Source organism: Perkinsus marinus, assembly GCF_000006405.1.
Source record: "Perkinsus marinus ATCC 50983 genomic scaffold scf_1104296933698, whole genome shotgun sequence".
NCBI lineage: Eukaryota > Perkinsozoa > Perkinsida > Perkinsidae > Perkinsus > Perkinsus marinus.
In genome coordinates, this window is record NW_003215060.1 from 26,000 (window position 1) to 37,039 (window position 11,040).

The window sequence follows — 11,040 nt, forward strand, 5'->3', positions numbered from 1 at the left end:
GCAGCATTCAGATTCCGAAGACGATGAAGAATAAGAAGAAGAAGGAGGGAAAGTACGAGCAGAAGGGATGGAACTCAATTGAGACGACGATGAAGATGATTTTAATGATGATGATGATGATGATGATACTACAGATACACTACATTGTTCAACCGGTGAAGCATTTTCATGTGTATTGGCTATAGAAGTGGTACACACATTCCCGCGCACTTGACCCAAGCCTACCGGCTCTGATGAATCTGCTACAAGTACAACCTGTGATTCTGGTTGCGCCGGGTGCTGAGGTGGCGACTGGGATTGGTTCGGGTCAACTATTCCACCAGAGACTTGAGTGTTTTGCGGCACAGGGGTAGCGGGGCTTCCCGTCGGTTGGACTGCCGGCGGCGCAGTCTGAATGATATACCGAATGCTCACTTGTGACTATGGATTTCGACTACATGACTAAGGCAATTACCTGACGATTTGCACAGTTAGCACAAGGTTTGCCGGTTGACTTGAAACGACCGCAGTTTAAGCACTTTTCGCGAACTACCTTTCGAGGAGCCATGGTTAACCTGCTTGTTGTAAAAATAAAGATCAACGAAGAAACTAACGGATGAAGCTTACTAATGATGTGATGTCTTGTGTTGGAAGATGTAGTGATTTGTGTAGTGGGTGCAATAGCACGATTACTTGTTGTTGACAACAAAACAACTAGAAGGAATACGGACACAATAGTCAGCATAAATACACAGAGATGGTGGTGCTATACATGGTGATATCATACCATCAATATACATCGCCCTTGAAATGTTGAGATGTTTACGTCAGGCTTAAGCGCGATACCGTAACGCTACACCCACTTCGTAACACAACAGCCTGTGCATCCGACATCGGGCAGACATAATAACACTGAAATTCGATAAATGAAGGCATACACTCTAATACAAAAGATGCACACAGAAATATTCCCGACGCACATGATAACAGGTATACAGTTGTTGAGCGTTGCAAGCGGAGCGTTTCTTCCGGTGAAATGAACCGAATGAACCGAAACACTAAGCTCACTATCTGAAGTATCGCTGCGGCTACAAGTGTTACAATAAGTGATGATGATTAATTTCCCTCCTATCACGAATATAACTCCAATCACCACCATCAATACTATACGTTCTATTATCACTGCTATCACTTACATCATTGCTGTCACAACTATAACTGCTTTCGTCATTATCGGAACTACCCCAACTTCCACTCTATCATGATTAAGACTACTGTTACTGTCTCCCTAAAATCGTCGCTAGCATTTCTTCCATAACTATTAGTGATTCACTAATGTCATCGACAACTTCATCATTCATCGAGAAAAATATACACATGGTCAACTACATACGTCAGCTAGCATTTTACATACGTCAACTACACGTTGGTGAAATGTGAAAACTCTGGGGAGATGATGCAAAATTCTCTCTCATTTATGTACATTTCCATCTCTAGTAGTATGTAAACTACTATAACTAGTGAATCAACTGAACAAAGAGGACATACATTCCAATACTATCATCATTTCTCTCCGTACTAATCTCATTGATCCGGCTCTACAACAAGAACTACTGCCATAACTGCCGCAATCCCTCTCTTCACTACTACTACTACTACTACTACTACTACTACTACTACTACTACTACTACTACTACTACTACTACTAGCGGAGTCTCATCGTCACTACCATCATTCACCGGGATTGTGATAACACTCCCATCACGACTAGTATCGTAAAGAAGGCAGCAATGCGCCATATTTTCGGACATTATCATCTTGCGCCTGATCCTTTATGATCCGACGTTTCGAATTGTCTCATATGATTATTCAAGATTAACTTAGTTTTCTATTTCCCAGTAAAGGTTTCACGAACATGACAAAAATGGTCAAAACAGAGACGAACAGTACTACCAGGGTGGGAATATATGTTTGCTTCGCTCAACTGAACTCAGGAGTTTCCTTATTTGTATACAAATTCGGGAAAGCTATGAGAACTTGCTCACAAATTGTCTATTGTAGACTACATATGTAGTTGACCATGTGCATATACTCCCACACTGAGTACTACCATAACCACTACCGCAATCAATTCCATCACTGCTAAACTCGCCGTTAGCATAACTCTCATCATCATTACTATCCTCGCTCCGCACCACCGGCATTACCAACATTTTAGCCATAAAGCCGAAACTATTAGTGTCACTATCTCCATGCTATTACCATCATTACTAAATCACCTTCTACCATCACGCAAACTTACCAAAAATTATGGTATCAACATAATAACAACATCCTCGGCAGCATCACCAGTTATAGTGTGACCATGGCTACTACCACTAACATGATAACTCGCCTCTACAACTACGTAATGACTACCGTCGCGTACCCAAGACACCGGCAACCACTTCAACGAGTATTAGTAAACTATTACTACCACTGAAAACACTGCCACTAAGCTCCACTTGATAAGCAGTAGCGAGAATGCTGAAAATAAAAACCACGAATGAAGATTTATTACAGATATTCTTACTGGCCTTTCCATGCAGAGTGCTATACTTATGCATCGTCGCTACAAGCAACACCGACCAAAGGGTGTTAAAGAGGCCGTTAATACTGACATTGCACTGAAACGACTTACATAAACTAGAATCGATACCATTGACCACGACTAAGATGAAGCTCCACGACAAAGAGCCAAACATTTATTAATATCCGTTGGCATCCCCACAAGAACAAAAACAAATCTAAACGAGAAACAAGACATGGAAGAAGACAAACCTTACAAAACATCAATAATGCTTAGACACATCCACGAGGGAATCAAGTATCCACCGACGTTCGCATAATACCTAACGCATTAGGTCGAATGTTGACGCCCATTAACTATGAATACTAAACGTACCAAAAAAGCTAAAGGAAGGAGCTCAAGTATATAGCAATGTATCGGCGGGACACATGCCATGCCGCGTGATTTCACAGTGAACAAGGCTTACCACTAGACTCATATAGCAAACCAGCACTACTAGATGCACCAACAAATCGATATACAGCAGAGAATAAACATAACGCTTCGATTGGAAGGGTTTTCTGCCAGCTCTAAGCAAAAAAATAAAGAAACTCACTCACTGATTCGAAAAGGAATCCCACGTATGTATGATCTAACTCCACCGGATGTGGGATAGCATCGTTAGGTTTGGGATCGACGTTGAACGATTAGAAAAAATTGAAAGCAAAAACGAAATTGCAAAATTGGGCAAATTTAGGACCCCGCAATCGCGCACAATTAAAATGAGCCCAGCATAATATTTCACGAACCGATCGAGAAGCAGTACATCGGATGCAATAAGAATCATACTCTCATTATAATTTCAACATCAAAACAGGACTAGAAAACGAAAAAGTACAGTGCTTGTCAGAACCGATGCGCAGCGGAGACTTGACCGATGAATCACGATGTTGCGTTCGGCATCTTGCCCACTTGAATAATCGTAACTCGACTCTAGTGCGCTACTTGTCCAAGTCCTTAGGACATTGTCCCAACTGAATGACTGTCTCTTGCGTGGAGACAGACTTTTTACACTACTACTCAAGCCAGCAATAATGACATCATCCAGGATTGAGCCATGATCCCTCGTGGGTCAAACGCTGAGCTTAACCTACTAAACCATAATAACTTATTAGATAAACGAGATAATGAAGCCAAGATACATTCAGCAGAGCAAGCATGACTTTTTATACAAACTTCGGGTTGAGGATTACTACTATACACCTCTCAGATATCTATACGATGGTAATCTTAGATATCACTAGCCAAGAGTGTTGATCCAACACAACCACATTCAATTACTATCCCCAGCTCGTAGTCGCTCACAGACTGTGAGTTACAATATATACAGATGAAATGATGGTACTACTGGTTGCATATACTTCTCACGCGCCACGAAATTGTCTATATAAACACAGCAATATCATATAGTATATAGACTGGTCAAGAGACGACTTGTCCCTCCCCGGGACTCGAACCCGGGACCTTCCGGTGGAGAGCGCGCGCCCTTACCACTGCGCCAGATCAACAGACAAGCACTACCGTACCTAAATGACGAGGTCACTATGAACAAAAATCTTTAATCCCCAATTACTCGTCAGGAAATCTATAAACTGACCCGAGAGTAGCACCATTGTGCTCAGAAGGACCAACCGAGTCGATTGGTAACACTTTCAAGACGGTTCTGAGGCTCAGTTTCGAGATCGTCTCCAAAAGGGTGTGATTTTGCTGTGAGTAAAATTGCTCATATAGGCGCGCGGGTCCCTCCCCGCTCGCCCGAAAAAAGTAACGCGAAAAAAAAATTTCCTCCACCTAGCGGTGTCCGCATGTGCGCTGCGCTAGCATTCCCCCTTTTTGGGGGGTCGACCGGTATCGAACCCATGCCTCACGGATGTGAGGCTGACCGCTCGACCTTTAGGCTGTACGGCCTCTGCCGTACTTGAGTGCTGCGCAGCTTTGAGGGGGATGGTTACGTGAGGAGTCTGGCCTACGGCCGGCTCGGCTGTGCAGACCCCACTATGTGGGGCCCCCTACACAGCCGAGCCATAAGCTTTGAACCGACATGTCATATCATTACATCGGGAATAGCGGTATAGAAAGTTGCATATACTTCTCACGCGCCACGAAATAGATCTAAGAATAATTAAAATAGTGATATATTTAAATAATATAAAAAGTTTATTTTATCTTACCCGAGGTTCGATCCGGGGACCTTTCGGTCGTCAGCCGCGGCGCATACCACTACACCAATCCCACCTTGAGATTGCAAGTGACGATTTTTGAACGGACATCCTAACGGAGAATCTTAAATCGATTATAGCTCCTACCACAAGCTATAAACCAGAAAACGGCTGATGCCATTGTTCCTAAAATTCGATAAGGATTCGTTTGGTACCAGTCCCGACCCGATATTATGGGTAGATCGCGAAATAGACTTATTTACGTACCAACTTCGATGTGTATAAATTGGCTCTGATAACGGGCGGAGGGGCCCTGCCCTCGCCCTGAAAAAAAAGGGCGAAAAATTGTTTCATCCACCTAGCCCGTAGAGGACTCCCTTTCGGGAGAAATTGGCGTACATGACTGGGGACCTTCATATGAGATACTGTAAACACTGGCCGATGGTTCACCGGCGGTGAATTCAAGTGAAAAGTTGGCTTCCGGTGCTGAGTAGTCAGAGTCACAGAGTCCAGGTGTCGGCCCACTCGTCACTCGTATATCTTGACGATGTTGGGCCGACATTGCTACTGACTCGCTGTTGAGTCGACGCTTTGCTATCGATCACGGGATCGATAGCTGGGCGGTCTCCACTAGACGCCCTATACTGGACAATCGAGATCTACGTATTCACTTGCGCTTTCGCGCATTCTCTAGATTAACCACACAGGATTTCAGGTATCCCGATGGGAGGGGGTCCGCGCACCCCACTAAAGTGGGGACCCTGCGCGGACCCGGTGGGATTCGAACCTGCAACCACCTGCGCCCAGACCTGGGCGCTTACCACTACGCTAACTCGCACTTTATTCAATACTACTAACTGGTATTTTTTTCTGTCGACCAGGGAAAATATATTTGTAGTCTGTTGCCGAGAATCGAACCTGGATCATCCGCATGCGAGTCAACTCCACTAACCACTAGACTATCACAGACATACAAATGGGCTGCTCCGGCTGTGTAATGGGCTGCTCCGATCTCAGAGCCATGAGACAATCTGAATGGTGGTCCACTGCCTGCCCAAGCCTTTGAGACCCTGTTTCAACCCATTCACTGACTCACGCCACCGTGCAGCCAGCCTATCTCGGCTCTTACTCAATGTAGGAATATTACATTTACCCGGATTCGAACCTGGGTCTACGCAGTGGAAAACGTGCATCCTAACCTACTAGACCATACTGACTGTGCATGACACGCGTAATGATGACACCCGGAAACTTTGAACAGGACAGCCATGACTGCTAATACCCACTTCAACCTAATGATTCCTACAGTACATTCCTCGAAACTACACTCGACCCCCTCTTTCTGTATCCAACATCAACTCATTCTCAGTACTACCACCCAACTCGTAAACACCCACAGACTATATATATACAAGTGGAATAATGGGCCTACTGGTTGCATATACTTCTCACGCGCCATGAAATTGTCTATATAAAACATAACCATATCATATAGTATATTAACTGATCACAAGACAACTTGTCCCTTCCCGGGACTCGAACCCGGGACCTTCCGGTGGAAAGCGCGCGCCCTTACCACTGCGCCAGATCAACTGACAAGCACTATCGTACCTAAATGACGAGGTCACTATGAACCAAAATCTTTAATCCCCAATTACTCGTCAGGAAATCTATAAACTGACCCGAGAGTAGCACCATTGTGCTCAGAAGGACCAACCGAGTCGATTGGTAACACTTTCAAGACGGTTCTGAGGCTCAGTTTCGAGATCGTCTCCAAAAGGGTGTGATTTTGCTGTGAGTAAAATTGCTCATATAGGCGCGCGGGTCCCTCCCCGCTCGCCCGAAAAAAGTAACGCGAAAAAAAAATTTCCTCCACCTAGCCCGTAGAGGACTCCCTTTCGGGAGAAATTGGCGTACATGAGGGGCATTTATATGCAATACTGTAAACACTGGCCGATGGTTCACCGGCGGTGAATTCAACTGAAAAGTTGAATGGCTTTCTGTACTGAGTAGTCAGAGTCACAATCACAGTAGTTGTCGGCCCACTCGTCACTTCTATATCCTGACGATGTTGGGCCGACATTGCTACTGACTCCCTGTTGAGTCGACGCTTCGCTATCGATCACGGGATCGATAGCTGGGCGGTCTCCACTAGACGCCCTATGCTGGACGTTTGAGATTTTTGTATTCACTTGCGCTTTCGCGCATTCTCTAGATTATGCAACCAGGGTTTCGAGGTTCCCGGTGGAAGGGGGTCCGCGCACCCCACTAAAGTGGGGACCCTGCACGGACCCGGTGGGATTCGAACCTGCAACCATCTGCACGCAGACCTGGGCGCTTACCACTACGCCAACTCACACTTTATTGAAAACTACTAACTGTTGTGCTGCTTCTTTGTCGACCAGAGAAAATATATTTATATTTTGTTGCCAAGAATCGAACCTGGATCATCCGCATGCGAGTCCACTGCACTAACCATTATGCTATCACCACCATAAAAATTGATACTGTGTAGTGGGCTGCTCCGATCTCAGAGCCATAAGACAATCTGGATGGTGGTTCACTGCCTGCCCATGCTCTTGAGACACTGTTCCAAACCCATTCACTGACTCGCGCCACCGTGTAGCAAGCCTAGCTCGGCTCTTACTCAATGTAGTAATAGTACACCGTCACGGATTTGAACCCGGGTCTACGGAGTGGGAAACGTGCAGCCTAACCTACTAGACCATACTCACTACGCATGATACACATAATGATGAGACCCGGAGACCTTGAACAGGGCAAGCATGACTGCTAATACGAGCTCCAACCTGGTGACTACTACTACTACTACAGTACCTTCCTCGAAAGTACACTCCACCCCCTATTTAAATGTACAACATCAACTCCTTCCTAGGACTACCACCCAACTCGTAAATACACACACTATATATATACAAGTGGAATAATGGTACTACTGGTTGCATATACTTCTCACGCGCCACGAAATTGTCTATATAAAACATAACTATATCATAAAGTATATTAGCTGGTCACGAGACAACTTGTCCCTTCCCGGGACTCGAACCCGGGACCTTCCGGTGGAGAGCGCGCGCCTTTACCACTGCGCCAGATCAACTGACAAGCACTACAGTACCTAAATGACGAGGTCACTATGAACCAAAATCTTTAATCCCCAATTACTCGTCAGGAAATCTATAAACTGACCCGAGAGTAGCACCATTGTGCTCAGAAGGACCAACCGAGTCGATTGGTAACACTTTCAAGACGGTTCTGAGGCTCAGTTTCGAGATCGTCTCCAAAAGGGTGTGATTTTGCTGTGAGTAAAATTGCTCATATAGGCGCGCGGGTCCCTCCCCGCTCGCCCGAAAAAAGTAACGCGAAAAAAAAATTTCCTCCACCTAGCGGTGTCCGCATGTGCGCTGCGCTAGCATTCCCCCTTTTTGGGGGGTCGACCGGTATCGAACCCATGCCTCACGGGTGTGAGGCTGACCGCTCGACCTTTAGGCTGTACGGCCTCTGCCGTACTTGAGTGCTGCGCAGCTTTGAGGGGGATGGTTACGTGAGGAGTCTGGCCTACGGCCGGCTCGGCTGTGCAGACCCCACTATGTGGGGCCCCCTACACAGCCGAGCCATGAGCTTTGAACCGACATCTCATATTATTACATCGGGAATAGCGGTATAGAAAGTTGCATATACTTCTCACGCGCCACGAAATAGGTCTTAGAAGAATTGGAATATGATTATATATTAAAATAATATAAAAAGTTTGTTTTATCTTACCCGAGATTCGATCCGGGGACCTTCCGGTCGTCAGCCGCGACGCATACCACTAGACCAATCCCACCTTAAGATTGCAAGTGACGATTTTTGAGCGGACATCCTAACGGAGAATCTTAAATCGATTATAGCTCCTACCACAAGCTATAAACCAGAAAACGGCTGATGCCATTGTTCCTAAAATTCGATAAGGATTCGTTTGGTACTAGTCCCGACCCGATATTATGGGTAGATCGCGAAATAGACCAGGGACGGTACCATCTTCGATGTGTATAAATTGGCTCTGATAACGGGCGGAGGGGCCCTGCCCTCGCCCTGAAAAAAAAGGGCGAAAAATGGTTTCCTCCACCTAGCCCGTAGAGGACTCCCTTTCGGGAGAAATTGGCGTACATGACTGGGGACCTTCATATGAGATACTGTAAACACTGGCCGATGGTTCACCGGCGGTGAATTCAAGTGAAAAGTTGGCTTCCGGTGCTGAGTAGTCAGAGTCACAGAGTCCAGGTGTCGGCCCACTCGTCACTCGTATATCTTGACGATGTTGGGCCGACATTGCTACTGACTCGCTGTTGAGTCGACGCTTTGCTATCGATCACGGGATCGATAGCTGGGCGGTCTCCACTAGACGCCCTATGCTGGACAATCGAGATCTACGTATTCACTTGCGCTTTCGCGCATTCTCTAGATTAACCACACAGGATTTCAGGTATCCCGGTGGGAGGGGGTCCGCGCACCCCACTAAAGTGGGGACCTGCACGGACCCGGTGGGATTCGAACTGCAACCATCTGCACGCAGACCTGGGCGCTTACCACTACGCCAACTCACACTTCGTTCAATTCAACTAACTGATATGCTGTTTTTCTGTCGACTAGAGAAAATATATTAATAATCTGTTGCCGAGAATCGAATCTGGGTTGTCCGCATTGGAGTCCGCTGCACTAACCATTAGACTATCACCGATATAGAAATTAGTACTGTGTAATGGGCTGCTCCGATCTCAGAGCCGTAAGATAATCTGGATGGTGGTTCACTGCCTGCCCAGGCCCTTGAGACACTGTTCCAACCCATTCACTGACTCACGCCACCGTGCAGCAAGCCTATCTCGGCTCTTACTCAATGTAGAAAAAGTACATTCACCCGGATTCGAACCTGGGTCTACGCAGTGGAAGACGTGCATCCTAACCTACTAGACCATACTGACTGTGCATGACACGCGTAATGATGACACCCGGAAACTTTGAACAGGACAGCCATGACTGCTAATACCCACTTCAACCTAATGATTCCTACAGTACATTCCTCGAAACTACACTCGACCCCCTCTTTCTGTATCCAACATCAACTCATTCTCAGTACTACCACCCAACTCGTAAACACCCACAGACTATATATATACAAGTGGAATAATGGGCCTACTGGTTGCATATACTTCTCACGCGCCATGAAATTGTCTATATAAAACATAACCATATCATATAGTATATTAACTGATCACAAGACAACTTGTCCCTTCCCGGGACTCGAACCCGGGACCTTCCGGTGGAAAGCGCGCGCCCTTACCACTGCGCCAGATCAACTGACAAGCACTATCGTACCTAAATGACGAGGTCACTATGAACCAAAATCTTTAATCCCCAATTACTCGTCAGGAAATCTATAAACTGACCCGAGAGTAGCACCATTGTGCTCAGAAGGACCAACCGAGTCGATTGGTAACACTTTCAAGACGGTTCTGAGGCTCAGTTTCGAGATCGTCTCCAAAAGGGTGTGATTTTGCTGTGAGTAAAATTGCTCATATAGGCGCGCGGGTCCCTCCCCGCTCGCCCGAAAAAAGTAACGCGAAAAAAAAATTTCCTCCACCTAGCGGTGTCCGCATGTGCGCTGCGCTAGCATTCCCCCTTTTTGGGGGGTCGACCGGTATCGAACCCATGCCTCACGGGTGTGAGGCTGACCGCTCGACCTTTAGGCTGTACGGCCTCTGCCGTACTTGAGTGCTGCGCAGCTTTGAGGGGGATGGTTACGTGAGGAGTCTGGCCTACGGCCGGCTCGGCTGTGCAGACCCCACTATGTGGGGCCCCCTACACAGCCGAGCCATGAGCTTTGAACCGACATCTCATATCATTACATCGGGAATAGCGGTATAGAAAGTTGCATATACTTCTCACGCGCCACGAAATAGGTCTTAGAATAATTAAAATACAGATATATTAAAATAATATAAAAAGTTTGTTTTATCTTACCCGAGATTCGATCCGGAGACCTTCCGGTCGTCAGCCGCGACGCATACCACTAGACCAATCCCACCTTAAGATTGCAAGTGACGATTTTTGAGCGGACATCCTAACGGAGAATCTTAAATCGATTATAGCTCCTACCACAAGCTATAAACCAGAAAACGGCTGATGCCATTGTTCCTAAAATTCGATAAGGATTCGTTTGGTACTAGTCCCGACTCGATATTATGGGTAGATCGCGAAAAAGGCTAGGGACGGTACCATCTTCGATGTGTATA